This window comes from Mchenga conophoros, linkage group LG2 (genome assembly GCF_057382185.1).
Source record: "Mchenga conophoros isolate Kocher_MC1m ecotype Shallow Benthic linkage group LG2, M_conophoros_male_GT1.1, whole genome shotgun sequence".
NCBI classification, from domain to species: domain Eukaryota; kingdom Metazoa; phylum Chordata; class Actinopteri; order Cichliformes; family Cichlidae; genus Mchenga; species Mchenga conophoros.
Window position 1 is genome coordinate 4,805,729 of NC_140527.1, and position 13,759 is coordinate 4,819,487.

The 13,759-nt window shown below is 42.2% G+C and overlaps 1 protein-coding gene and 2 long non-coding RNA genes across 4 annotated transcripts in view; 2 read left to right on the top strand and 1 right to left on the bottom strand.

Annotated features, from left to right (window-relative positions):
* lingo2 (leucine rich repeat and Ig domain containing 2) overlaps positions 1-13,759 on the bottom strand; it is a 222,081-nt gene that overhangs the window by 58,561 nt on the left and 149,761 nt on the right. The gene's annotated exons all lie outside the window — the stretch shown is intronic.
* LOC146581568 (uncharacterized) lies at positions 1,148-1,504 on the top strand. The gene is made up of 2 exons (XR_014888550.1): positions 1,148-1,266; positions 1,460-1,504. It is a non-coding gene; the product is annotated as an uncharacterized LOC146581568 (long non-coding RNA).
* On the top strand, positions 7,849-8,205 carry LOC146581569 (uncharacterized). The gene is made up of 2 exons (XR_014888551.1): positions 7,849-7,967; positions 8,161-8,205. It is a non-coding gene; the product is annotated as an uncharacterized LOC146581569 (long non-coding RNA).

Here is a 13,759-nt window from a genome sequence, read left to right on the forward strand (position 1 = left end):
TATACTAAACATATATATTTTTTCCAGACATGTTTGTTATACATTTTTTCTTATGAGCTTGGCGCAAAACCTTCAGGCCTTTTATGCTGTTTCATTGTACCTACTACCTTTTATATTTAACATTTCTAAAATACATGTTGGTAAAAACACAAATAGGAATGGGTTTATCTATAGTAATGTGTTTTTGACAGGTTAACAATAGTGTCATAGGCAGAACAAAAATATTCATGTTATGTCAAACTGTGACCTTTTTTTCTGCTACATTAGATAAAAGGCAACATGAAAAGTAATTAAGTTACTTCTTAAGAAAAAAAAATGTCTAAAATATGAGTTATCAATATGATAAATATCAAAAAGATAATTCAGTACAATCATCTTTTTCCATTAATTTTGCCATCAGTCCAACAATTTCATTTTGTCACCATGGCTACAAAAAACAACACTGAAATACCAATAAATAATAATGCACAGAATCCAAAAACATAAACAAAAACTCTATTTTAAAATTTAGAAACTGCCCCTTGTGTCCAACAAGGTAAGACAAATGAAAACATTCAGGCGTATAATGGAGCTACAGTCTCTAAACACTTACAGGCACTGAATTAAGCCAAAGGGTTATCTCTTGCTCCATTATTAAATTTGGATGAGTCTTCTCCAGAGAGTGACAATATTATGAGAGGAATAATTCCATCTGTATGAATAATTAAAAATAAAGTTATCCAACTTTTTTCCTCTGTTCTGTCTTTAATCTCACGAAATCTGAATTATAAATCAGCTGTCACACTGCTCATCTGCACACTGTACTGCCTTCATCATTTCTTTGAAATCCCTCATTATGGTGATTAATATGAAATTGTATTCATATACCATCACTGGGTGTTAATATCATTATAGAAATGATTAGTCAAACTTTATTAGTAGAAACCGGTCAAACTGTAATCGAAAAGATGGTAAAAATCTTGCATATGGGAAAACAAATGGTTCTAAAAATATTTCATTCTGACATGACAATCACATCTTTTAAATTGAATCTTATTGTTCTGTCACCATGTAACCGTATTCTGTTTAAATAGATTTTCCCTGAGAAAGTTACTCTTTAGTGCCCCCTTTTGGCATGACCTGGTGTAACGTGCTCAAATCCGTCTCTGTTCTATGATGTCATCAGAAAGCGCATGTTATTGTTTGGGGAAAGGACTTCTCCCGTTCTCCCGTCCGCTGCTGTAGTGGCATTTGTCTCCCTTAAGACGGTCTTTAAGGGCATTGTCGGTATGTAATTCTGTTCCATCTTTACTAATGAACAATCTACTTGAAGAAATGTGATTGCAGTGTTTGCTTAATAGAAACGTTTGTAAAGAGGGAATTAGCTAACGCTTTCGGCTAAACAAGTCATTGTACTGTTATTGTGTATTTCTCCTCATCTATGATTTCTAAGAGCATTTCATGTCATGTTGTTTCTCAGTTTTACCCTACTTCAACTGGCCTAAGTAAAGGGAGTGAAGTCAAACCCTCTTGTCTGCGTGGTCATTTTGAAGAGGAGTTTAGTCTGAATGTCGACTCTAGCAAGGCGTTAGAGGCAGAGGACATTACAGTAAAACGACAGCCTCTCAAAGACCAGTCTCGTGGGGAACTGGACAGCAATTAGAGCTATCCTCCGGAAACAGCTCAGATGTAGGAAGAAATCCAATCGACAGCAACATGTCGCAGAGAACCAGCGCATCAATGAAAACCAGATCTAATATATCTGGCTCCTCCAGGCATACCAGGAGCTCAGCTGCAAGTAAGGCAGCCGCTGCACAAGCACGTGCAGAAGCTGAGGCGGCTAAGGCTGAAGCAGCATTTGTGGATAAAGAGAACGATCTGAAGCTGCAGCAAGCGGAACTGGAAGCTTCTATGCAGCTTCGAAAAATACGTCTTGAAGCGTCATTAGATAAAGTACGCATGGAAAAAAGGGCTGCAGCTGCAGAAGCAAAAGCAGAAGTTTTGGAGGCTGCAGCGATCCAAGATGATGGCGAGGGTCTTAGTGAGATAGATGTTCCTGCTGACGACCCAGTAACGCGCACAAGAGAATATGTGAAGGGTGCCTCACACGGCAGCCAAACCACGCCCATTCTAGAAACCTCCAATGATAACACGGAGACGAAACTCCTTCAGCATTCACCGACCATAGACTCCTACTCCAAGATCTTTACGCCAGGATCTGATGTACATTTTCGACCAAGCCTCAAGCCAGTTGCGACACCACACATCCAAACCCAAACCACACCCATAATAGCAAATCTAAAGGATCATTTCCCAGGCAAAGCTGATCAAAGTGAGACCTACACCCCTAAACAAGAACCAACGGTCAATTATGCACGACAGCCTCTGGACAGCGGCTACACCGGCGCGGCGTATATCACAACCCCAGACAACTCCGGTCACCCACATGAGACCACATGCCGGGAAAGGGGCCCACTGTACACTCCACTAGAAATGGAGCAGAACATGTCAGACCTTGTTAGATTTATGGCTCGACGTGAACTGGTGACTACAGGGCTCCTTCACTTCAACGACCGTCCCGAATGCTACAGAGCCTGGAAAGCATCGTTTATGAATGCCATCAGAGGTCTCAACCTCTCACCAAGTGAACAGCTTGACCTCCTCGTGAAATGGCTAGGTAAGGACTCAGCTGAACATGCCAGACGAATACGATCCGTGTATGCGAACCAACCAGCTAACGGACTCAGAGCTATGTGGGACAGGCTTAATGAGTGCTACGGTGCACCAGAGGTCATCGAGGGTGCCTTTTTGAAAAGATTAGACAACTTTCCCAAGATTCCAAACAGAGATGGTCGTAAACTAAGAGAGCTGGGAGACTTGCTGTCGGAGATACAGGCTGCCAAAGAAGATGGTGACTTGCTTGGGCTTAGTTATCTGGATACCCCTCGTGGTGTTACCCCTGTCGTCCAGAAGCTGCCATTTTATCTCCAGGAAAAATGGCTTTCTTTAGGCTTTAAGTACAAAGAAGATCGCGGGGCTCCCTATCCCCCATTCGGTTTCTTTGTAGACTTTGTGTGTCGGGAAGCACGGATGCGCAACGACCCTGGCCTCACACAGACAGCATACAGTAGTGAGTTATTAGGCAGTAAGCAATCGTCTAAAGCCGAAGGTCACAAAGCTGTGGCAGTTTTTAAAACGAGGGTCTCGCCGGATCCTCGGCCCCTTTTCAACAGTACAAGGACTGCATCGTTTTGCACCCAATCTGGAAGCGAGTCATCCACTAGAGATGATCCAGCAGAGCGCTGCCCGCTACACAACAAACCCCACCCCTTACCCAGGTGTCGCGGGTTTAGAGAGAAGCCAATGGAAGAAAGGAAAGCACTCTTAAAAAGGTACGGAATATGTTACAGGTGCTGCAGAGCCACACATTTGGCAAGGAATTGTGAAGACGACATCTCCTGCTCAGAGTGTGGAAGCAAGAGCCACATTGCAGCCCTCCACCCTGGATCTGCCCCATGGTCCACCAACACAGCACATTCCGCACCAGATCAGGGCGGGGAGGGAAATTCCAACCTGAATGAAGGTGATGTTTCCACAGCATGTACTGAGGTCTGCGGAAATTATTCCGCAGGGCGTTCCTGCTCAAAAATATGTCTGACCAGGGTGTACCCAACCGACTGCCCTGAAGCTGCAGTTACGGTATACACAATATTAGATGATCAGAGCAACAGATCACTTGCACGTACCGAGTTTTTCGACCTATTCAACATTGCAGGGCCTCCTTCACCATACACTTTGAAGACATGTGCCGGAACACAAGAGACAGAAGGCAGACAAGCACGTGGCTTTGTGATCGAACCCATTAACGGGAGTGTCACACTCTCTTTGCCGTCACTGATTGAATGCAACGAGATCCCAAATAACCGCGCAGAAATACCAACACCAGAGGTAGCATTAAACCACAGTCATTTGAAGGCCCTTGCAAAACACATTCCAAAGCTGGACTCCCAAGCTTCCATCCTGCTCTTGTTAGGCAGAGATATCATCAGAGTTCATAAGGTCAGAAGACAAGTGAATGGCCCACAAAACGCACCCTATGCCCAGAAGTTGGATCTGGGTTGGGTTATTGTAGGAGATGTGTGCATTGGAGATGTCCACAGACCTACGGTTATCAGCTCTTGCTACACTAACGTACTGAAAAATGGACGTCCTTCTCTCTTTCAGCCATGCCCAAACGATTACTATGTAAAAGAGAAGTATAGTAGTGGTAGCTCCCCTTCATTTCCCCTAACATGCAAACATCTCCCTGCTAGTGAGAAATGGGCCACCTTAGACTGTAATGTGTTCCAGACAACAAAGGACGACGACAAAGAAGCTCCTTCAATCGAGGACGGACAGTTCATCCACATCATGGAGCAAGAGGTCTATAAGGACCAAGAAAACAGGTGGGTGGCTCCCCTGCCTTTCAGATCTCTACGACCAAAGCTCCCTCATAACCACGAGCAAGCACTTGAACGTCTCAAATCTCTACAGCGGTCCTTCAGAAGGAAGCCTAAAATGAAGGAAGAGTTTGTCTCGTTCATGGCAAAGATCTTTCAGAATGGGCACGCTGAAGAAGCCCCACCTCTGAAGCCTAATGAGGAGCATTGGTACCTACCTTGTTTTGGGGTTTACCATCCCAAGAAGCCCTCCCAAATAAGAGTCGTCTTCGACTCCAGTGCCCAGCACAAAGGTTTGTCTCTGAACCAAGTACTCCTAACGGGACCAGACCTCAACAACACCCTAGTAGGAGTCCTCCTTCGGTTTCGGAAAGAACAGATCGCCTTCACTGTGGACGTGCAACAGATGTTTCATTGTTTCAAGGTGCGTCCTGAAGACCGGAACTTCCTCAGGTTCCTCTGGTTTAAAGAGAACAACCCAGAGAAAGAGATTATGGAGTTCCGTATGAACGTGCACGTCTTTGGAAATAGTCCTTCGCCGGCTGTGGCTATCTACTGTCTTAGACGTGCAGCACAGGAAGGCCGGAAGGAGTATGGGGAGGACGTAGAACAGTTTGTCACTCGTGACTTTTACGTAGATGACGGGTTTAAGTCCTTGCCCACAACAGACGCAGCTATCGACCTGCTCAAAAGAACTCAAAAAATGCTGGCTCGCTCTAACCTTAGGCTGCATAAGCTGGCTTCGAACAGCAAGGAGGTCATGAAGGCCTTTCCCAGTGAAGATCATGCCACAGACCTGAAAGATTTGGACCTTACTGCTGACACTCTACCAATGCAGCGTAGCCTTGGGCTGTACTGGGACTTGGATTCAGACTGTTTTACTTACCGCGTCCAGGACGAGAGAAAGGCATTCACTCAACGAGGAGTTCTCTCAACGGTGAACAGCCTGTACGATCCTCTAGGATTCGTCTCCCCCGTGACAATTCAAGGGAAACTGCTGCTTCGAGAACTGGCCTCACAATCTTCAGATTGGGACACCCCATTACCAGCAGAAAAGGAAAAGGTGTGGGAAAGTTGGAGAGATTCTCTGCAGGAGTTAAGACATCTGAGGATCCCCCGACCATACTCAAACATGTCACCATCTACTGTCAAGTTAACAGAACTCTGTGTCTTCTCAGATGCCTCAGAGAAAGCAGTAGCTGCCGTTGCCTACTTGAAGACTGTGGATGCAGATGGGGGATGCTGCACTAGATTGGTTGCAAGTAAAGCCAAACTGGCCCCACGTCCAGAGCATACTATACCTCGGTTGGAGCTTTGTGCAGCAGTCATGGCAGTAACTCTGTCTGAGGTCATCACCTCCGAAATAGACATTGTATTTGACGCAGTCACCTACTACACAGACAGTAAGGTGGTGCTCGGATATATCTACAATGAGAAGAGAAGGTTTTATGTATACGTGAGCAACCGAGTCCAGAGGATCAGACGAAGCACTACGCCACAGCAGTGGCGATATGTCTGCTCAGAAGACAACCCCGCAGACATCGCCTCACGGTCTATCACAGCAGACCACCTTGAGAACACAATATGGTTCTCTGGACCGGCATTCTTGTCTCGACTTGAAGGGGCGTCACCGGTGGTACAGAGGTTTGACCTTTTGGAACCAGATCAAGACAGTGAAATCAGGCCTCAAGTCACAACACTGTCGGTCACTGTCCTCAAACATCTCGGCTCTGGGCGGTTCAATCGCTTCTCATGCTGGGGTTCCCTCATAAGGGCTCTTGGTACCCTTATTCACATTGTTCAGAGCTTCAAAAAAGGAACGGAGTGTGTCGCTCAGAAATGTGAGGGTTGGCACCAGTGCAGCACACCCCCAACCAGGGATATTCTTGAACAGAGTAAGCTAGTCATTATCAAAGCAGTTCAACAAGAGGTCTATAGGAAAGAACTGGAGTGTCTTGCATCAAACGCCAACATTCCCAAGAGCAGCCCACTCGTTGCCCTGGATCCTTTCATTGACTCAGACGGGCTGTTAAGGATCGGGGGTCGCCTCATTGAGGCAAAAATAGGATTCCACGAGAAACGGCCACTGGTCCTGCCTGGACGGCATCACGTAACCACTCTCATAGTGCGTCACCTTCATGAGCAGGTACGTCACCAAGGACGTCTTTTCACTGAAGGGGCTGTCCGAGCTGCAGGTTACTGGATCGTTGGTGGCAGGAGATGCATTAATAGACTCGTTTTCGAGTGTGTCACTTGTCGAAGGCTGAGAGGGAGGTGTGAAGTCCAAAAGATGGCAGACTTGCCACCTGACAGGCTCAGCATGGAACCACCCTTTAGCAACGTCGGCATTGATGTGTTCGGGCCCTGGTCTGTATCAGCCCGTCGCACGAGAGGAGGCCACGCCGAAAGTAAGAGGTGGGCTGTCCTCTTTACCTGTCTGTGTGTCAGAGCTATACACATTGAGGTAATTGAGTCATTGGATGCCTCCAGTTTCATAAACTCATTCAGAAGGTTTATGGCGATTCGAGGACCTTTGAAAAGCATACGCTCCGACCAGGGTACTAATTTCACCAGAGCTTGCAAGGATATGGGGATTCCCTCGAATCTTGATGGGAAACACATGGAGAGGTTTCTGTCAGAACACGGATGTACGTGGACCTTCAACACACCACATTCCTCTCATATGGGAGGAGCGTGGGAAAGGATGATCGGCATCACACGTCGTATCCTGGACTCGATGCTTCTTCAGATGGGCTCCTCCAAACTCACGCATGAGGTACTCACAACATTCATGGCTGAGGTCTCGGCCATAGTGAACAGTCGACCATTGGTGCCCGTGTCAAATGATCCTACAGATCCTTTCATTCTTACACCGGCTTCATTGCTTACTCAGAAAGTAGGTCCATGCCCAGTACCAGAAGGAGATTTTGGACATAAAGACCTATTGAAGCAACAGTGGCGCAGGGTCCAAAGCTTGTCTAACACATTTTGGGACAGGTGGCGGAAACAGTATCTGTCAACACTACAGTGTCGAACAAAGTGGACTTCTGACCGGCCAAACCTTAAGCAAGGAAGTGTGGTGCTTCTTAAGGACAGTCAGTGTAGCAGGAACGACTGGCCCTTAGGTATCATCGTCGATGTGTATCCCAGTAAAGACGGAAGGGTGCGCAAAGTGCAAGTGAAGGTCATTAAGAAAGAGGGACCAAAGCTTTACGTCCGACCCGTGAATGAGATGATCTTGCTCATTCCTCCAGATGACTGAAATGTGTTTGACCTTGTCATATTAATAGGTGAAACCTGCTGAGTTTCAGACGGGGAGTGTTCTGTCACCATGTAACCGTATTCTGTTTAAATAGATTTTCCCTGAGAAAGTTACTCTTTAGTGCCCCCTTTTGGCATGACCTGGTGTAACGTGCTCAAATCCGTCTCTGTTCTATGATGTCATCAGAAAGCGCATGTTATTGTTTGGGGAAAGGACTTCTCCCGTTCTCCCGTCCGCTGCTGTAGTGGCATTTGTCTCCCTTAAGACGGTCTTTAAGGGCATTGTCGGTATGTAATTCTGTTCCATCTTTACTAATGAACAATCTACTTGAAGAAATGTGATTGCAGTGTTTGCTTAATAGAAACGTTTGTAAAGAGGGAATTAGCTAACGCTTTCGGCTAAACAAGTCATTGTACTGTTATTGTGTATTTCTCCTCATCTATGATTTCTAAGAGCATTTCATGTCATGTTGTTTCTCAGTTTTACCCTACTTCAACTGGCCTAAGTAAAGGGAGTGAAGTCAAACCCTCTTGTCTGCGTGGTCATTTTGAAGAGGAGTTTAGTCTGAATGTCGACTCTAGCAAGGCGTTAGAGGCAGAGGACATTACACTTATTATATTCGAACTTGAATTGTACTTGAATTAAATCTTATGCAGAATCTCTGTTTGATGCTACACAATTAGGAGATGAACAACCAGAATTGGTACATCATAGGTCCTTGAAGGGTCTTACTGGAATCATGTGTTATCAGAATCAGAATCGTGTTTATTGGCCAAGTATATGTGCACACACATACAAGGAATTTGGTTCCGGTAGATGGTGGCTCTCAAGCACAGCAATGTAAATCAAACACACACACACACGTGTCTATATATACACATTACACATACATACACATACAAACACAAAGCTGTGTAAACCAACTATAAATAACTAATCTAAACTTATATGCATAAAATACAGAAATGAAATGAGGTGGAATGAATACTACAGAATGTGCATAAGGTGCAGTTGCAGTCTGGCAGTGGGAGCAGTGTGACAGGTCAACTGTTTAGAAGGGAGATGGCGAGGGGAAAGAAACTGTTCCTATGTCGGGTGGTCCTGGTCTGCAGGCTTCTGTACCGTCTGCCAGAGGGCAGCAGATCAAAAAGTCTGTGTCCAGGGTGTGAGGGGTCTGTGATGATTTTCCCTGCCCGTTTCCTGGTTCTTGAGAGGTACAGATCCTGGATGGAGGGCAGGGGGGCGCCGATGATGTAAATCCAGCAGCCACTTACTGACAGTCTAAAATGTCCCATTTAGTGTTTATGGACATATAACATCTTATAAAGACATCTTTCTAAAACAAATTTGCAATATCTCATTTTTTGTCATCATTTTGCTAAAAGCCACCTAACAACTGACTAAAATCACAAAAAGTACTGTAGTTTGGGTGTGTACTGATTAAGTAATATGTCAAAATTGAAAATGAGAAATCTTTTATGTAAATATTTAATGTAGAAGTAGGATGTGACTTGATATTTTCTGTTTCCCATTGCATAGTATTTGGACTATCATAGGTTGAAAAAACAATCAAACCGAACGAACAAAGTCTAATTTTTCAGCGGGACATTGCTCAACATAATCCATCCCTCCATGTCACACACATACATAAAGCCTATAGGCACATTGTGAGGATTTATTTGAAGCTGCTTAAAACCACAGATCTAAATCCAGGCAAAAATGTGTTACATATCGTTGAAATGAATATGCAGAGTATGTCTGATGAGTTTTAAAGTCATCCTGAGAATGTAACTAATTCTGCAGCTGTCAAGGTGGATATTTGACTTTTCTTTTTAATTTCACTTGCTTTACTGTGAGCTAAGAGGAATTAATTGGAGATCTACTTTTCTGGGCTCTTATATGTCTTCTATCATTCCTACAAAAAAAAAGCACTTTTTGTGAGAGACTCACTTCCTGGCAGTGCTTTCCAACATATTATGTGTATTATGTGATAGAGGAGATACTGCAATAAGCGCATCATGCTGAGCCACCAATTGGGAAAAACAAAACACATTGAAACAAGCCATTTTCTATATAAAACATAGACTGTGCCATCAAGTAAATCACAACAGATAAGTACAAAAGAAAGCTGCTAGATGAAAGCTGAAGAGAAAGAATCAACTGTGAAGTAAATGACTGTGAATGGATCCGCTTATGCCAATAATTGTCTTGTGCTTCTGGGTGCGAGTGAATGGTCAATCGAAACAGTTCAAAAGCTACACTATTAGTGATGCAGAGTGTCACCTCCAACAGGGGATATAGAGAAGCAGCCCCCTGGCCCATAATAGGCTAGTGATAAACCAACCACACTGGGACTTCTATAAATGACTGAGGCATTTAATCTGAAGTAAGGAAAGACTTGTGACGGAAGCCGGCCATTTTTGGTTTTTGTAATAAACACTAGCTACAAAATATATAATTTTTGAATTCTGAATTTCACATCTTACTGCAGCAATAAAGTGCCACATATTAAACAGTATGACACCAGATTTTTAGAAAACTCCCTGTGCTAGATATAGACTTGAAACAGCTGTATATCTTCCCTAGTTTTTAAATACATACAGTAATAGGCTGTTACTTCTGCTTTGAAGCAAAGACGCAGAAGAAAAAGAAAGAATTCCATAACATGCTGGATTCTTAAAAAATGTATTCAGTGACTAGATTTATGCAGAATGCATTGCGGGTGTTGCATAATGCAGTGAGCTTGCCTAGTTTAAGAAATGCAAATCACCTGATGTTGATGGAATCCAATCAAGTTGATGGAATCCTTCCACAGCCATGGCTATAGAATATTTGTGATTCTTCACTTCTTCAATTTACAAAAGTAAAAGACAGTAAGAGAAAGATGCTGGTAGTGAATAGAAGCAGAGTGAAGAAATGAGGACAAATGCTTAAAAGAAGGCGGTAGCTTTGTTTTGTAGAATATGACAAAGCTTTTGCAGCATTTCATTCTTATGATTAAACAAAGGATGAAAAATGTGAAGGAGCACAAGAGGAGTACACCTTAGATATCTCATTCATGAAGGATGCCACTGTGACGTCTTTTAGAAGAATGTTTTTTTTTTTGTGGCAAATTCTCAATTCTTCATAAAAATTGTGCAAAAAAAAGCACTGGTTTTGTTGGTGTTCTCATATAGTCCTTCTGTCTTTCCCTCCCTCTGTCCTTCCTTGGCATTCATGCACTTCTTAAGGTGCGAACTGTTGGGGTACTTTATCGATCAGCCATCAGAGGGTTTTTGGCACTGTCTGCTTTCTGCTGTATGCGGAGAGGCTTGCTTGTTATTTCAGTCATTGACTTTTATAATAGACGGTGAACTTCAAGTTATACTTGTATCAATATTTGTGGAAAAACACTGTTCACAAATCAATAACTTTAAACCTAAAGCTGAATTAATTAAGACCAACTGACTCGTATTGTTCCCTGTATCTGATGTGGATATTCCTAAAAACCTACATTATATCATATTTTAAAAATTACTTAAAGGCTTAACCATGTAATTAAGGTTACTCGGGAACTCTTACAAGAGTGACAAATTAACAGTTACTTGAAAATTTAGATGTAATTCACAAGATATTTCACTTTGGGATTTCCCACTAACTGAACAATTGTAGCAGGACAACAGTGTGCAACAGACATCACTTTGAATCAGCATTGGGTGACAGTTCCTTCTTTTGAACCTCAGCTTCAGCACCTCCCAGACTCTTAACCTCCCGGAAAAAAAGGTTCAAACAACTAAATCGATAGCAATTTAGGGCAACACTCTTGTCACTTCCTTCTTCTTCTTCTTCATCTCCCACCACCCAGACTACACCCTAGGAGACAATTTGCTGTGCGACACTGCTCTGATACGACAACAAAGAAGGCCTAGGACAAATGGCTCTTTGGAAAGAATTGATGGGACTTTGATCAGACAGCTCCACAGATAAATGTGATTCATACGACTAAGTGTAAGAGATGGCATGCCTTCTTTATGTCTCACATGAACTGTGAAAAAATATAGATTGCATTTACGAAGCCTGGCCTCTGCTTCTCCGTAAGGAAAGGCATCAACTTCATGAACACTCTTGTCTGCATAGCAATGACAGCAATCCCCATGATTGCTAAGGATGAAAAATTTGCAAAAACTGAAAGATAATGAAGGCAGATATATATTTGTGGGGTGGGATGATAAACACAGAGACTCAAATCAAGAATATCCAAATTATATTTGCTAGTTGGTAGGCATGCCCATGGGTTTAACAGTATGTGGTTAGCAGTATTTGGTCTAAATCTTTTGACTTATTTGAGCTACCCTACTAAGTCCTGATGTACTAAATAGAGGACATCCTATTGATATCCTGTGTATTTGGGTGGCCTTTTCTTTAGCACCAAAGAGGAAGGAAATCACAAAAAAAGTTAAATTGGAAGATTTTTTTCCCTCAGTTCTCAGGAGGATATTATGTTTTTGTGATCCAACTTTTTTTCACTTATTTACTAAGAAACTTTCTCTTACCTTTCTTCTACTCTGTATTTTGCAACTCACATAATAAGTCCAATATTGTAAGAGCCAATCATACATTTCAAATGATTCTGTGTTGAACCGCTATGTCATAGCAACCCAATGTTCTTGCTACACCTGACTGGTGGATGCTGATATTTAAATATCATTACTGAACCTGCTTTTCTCTCTCACAAAGCAGAAATTTTACAGTCCACCTCTTAATCCATTAACACCATTATCTTGGTGTCCCTTGAGAATTTGGTTCTATCGTTCATCTGCCACCTTGCAAAGAAAATTAGAGCAAAAAAAAGACCCACTTCAGCACAATATATATAAATACATCTAAACTCACAAAAAACCCCAAAACAAAAGTTTTTTACATAGGGTCTTTGGGAACTGTTTTTGAACTACAAATATGGAGATTCTTTCTAAAGTGCATTAAAACAAGAGGAAGCTTAAGAAGAAAAAGGCAATCAAATATTAAAGACTCTCTTGGGCACTGGCATGCACCAGCCCCGTTAACCTGACCCAGCTCCTTAGCTGTCACCAAATAGAGCTCCACAGCACTGAAATATTAACTGCCTGCAATCTGTAAAACAAAGGTACTGAGACGCGTTGGTGGGGGCCTCACAATTGGTTGACATGTTATGTAAATGTAGATACGTAACTTGCTATATGCTGCATAAAGTACATGCTATATACATATACATTTACATTTTGTTTGGTACAGTATAAATAAAATTTCGGATATGTAATGTTTGAATAAAACTAGCTATGTATCAAGAGGACAATTTATTTATTATCTCTTATTTTAAATCTGAGATATATTAAATACATGTTTTAGAAATAATGATTACTACAAAACTACCTTACTGGTAGTAAATGAAAAGAATTTAACTTCTGTAAGATTCTACTTACAAAGTAGGCCTTTCAATGAGAAAAGCTCAACATGGAAATGTCTCATTTTCCCTGTAAAGCTGTTGTGCTCTTTTTCTAAACATGGTGAAATAAACAAAGAATCTTGACAGAAAAGCTCTTAACATGAAACAACATTTTGTACTGTATTAAAATAAAGAAATAACGATTGGTCACACACCAGCTTTTGCCTTTGGCCAAAACAATGTGGGCTGAGACTTAGCATTATAAAAAACAGAGTGATCATGGTCTCTGGTGATTCTCTTGTCTAATCTCTTCTCATTGCAAAGAGATGTTTGCCATTTCAGTGATACCTGTCAAACACTAGAACTAAACTAAATGACTAGAACTGTAATAATACACCTCTTTGTATTAGAAGAATGGTAACAATACTGAAAGCCACCAGTAAATGTTACTGGAATGAAATTTACTAGCACATGTTTACAATATTCTTTGATCTGTTAGTGCTGCTGGCAATCTGCTAAATTCAATCTCACTAAAAAAAAGTAAAAGCAAAAAAATCTAATGGTTTTATACGGGTAGTATATATGCATAAATGCCAAAACATGTATTATTTTAGCCTGTTGGTAGGTGGTTGCTTGTCAACATGATGCTATCTGTGTTCTGTATCTGTTATAGAGAAG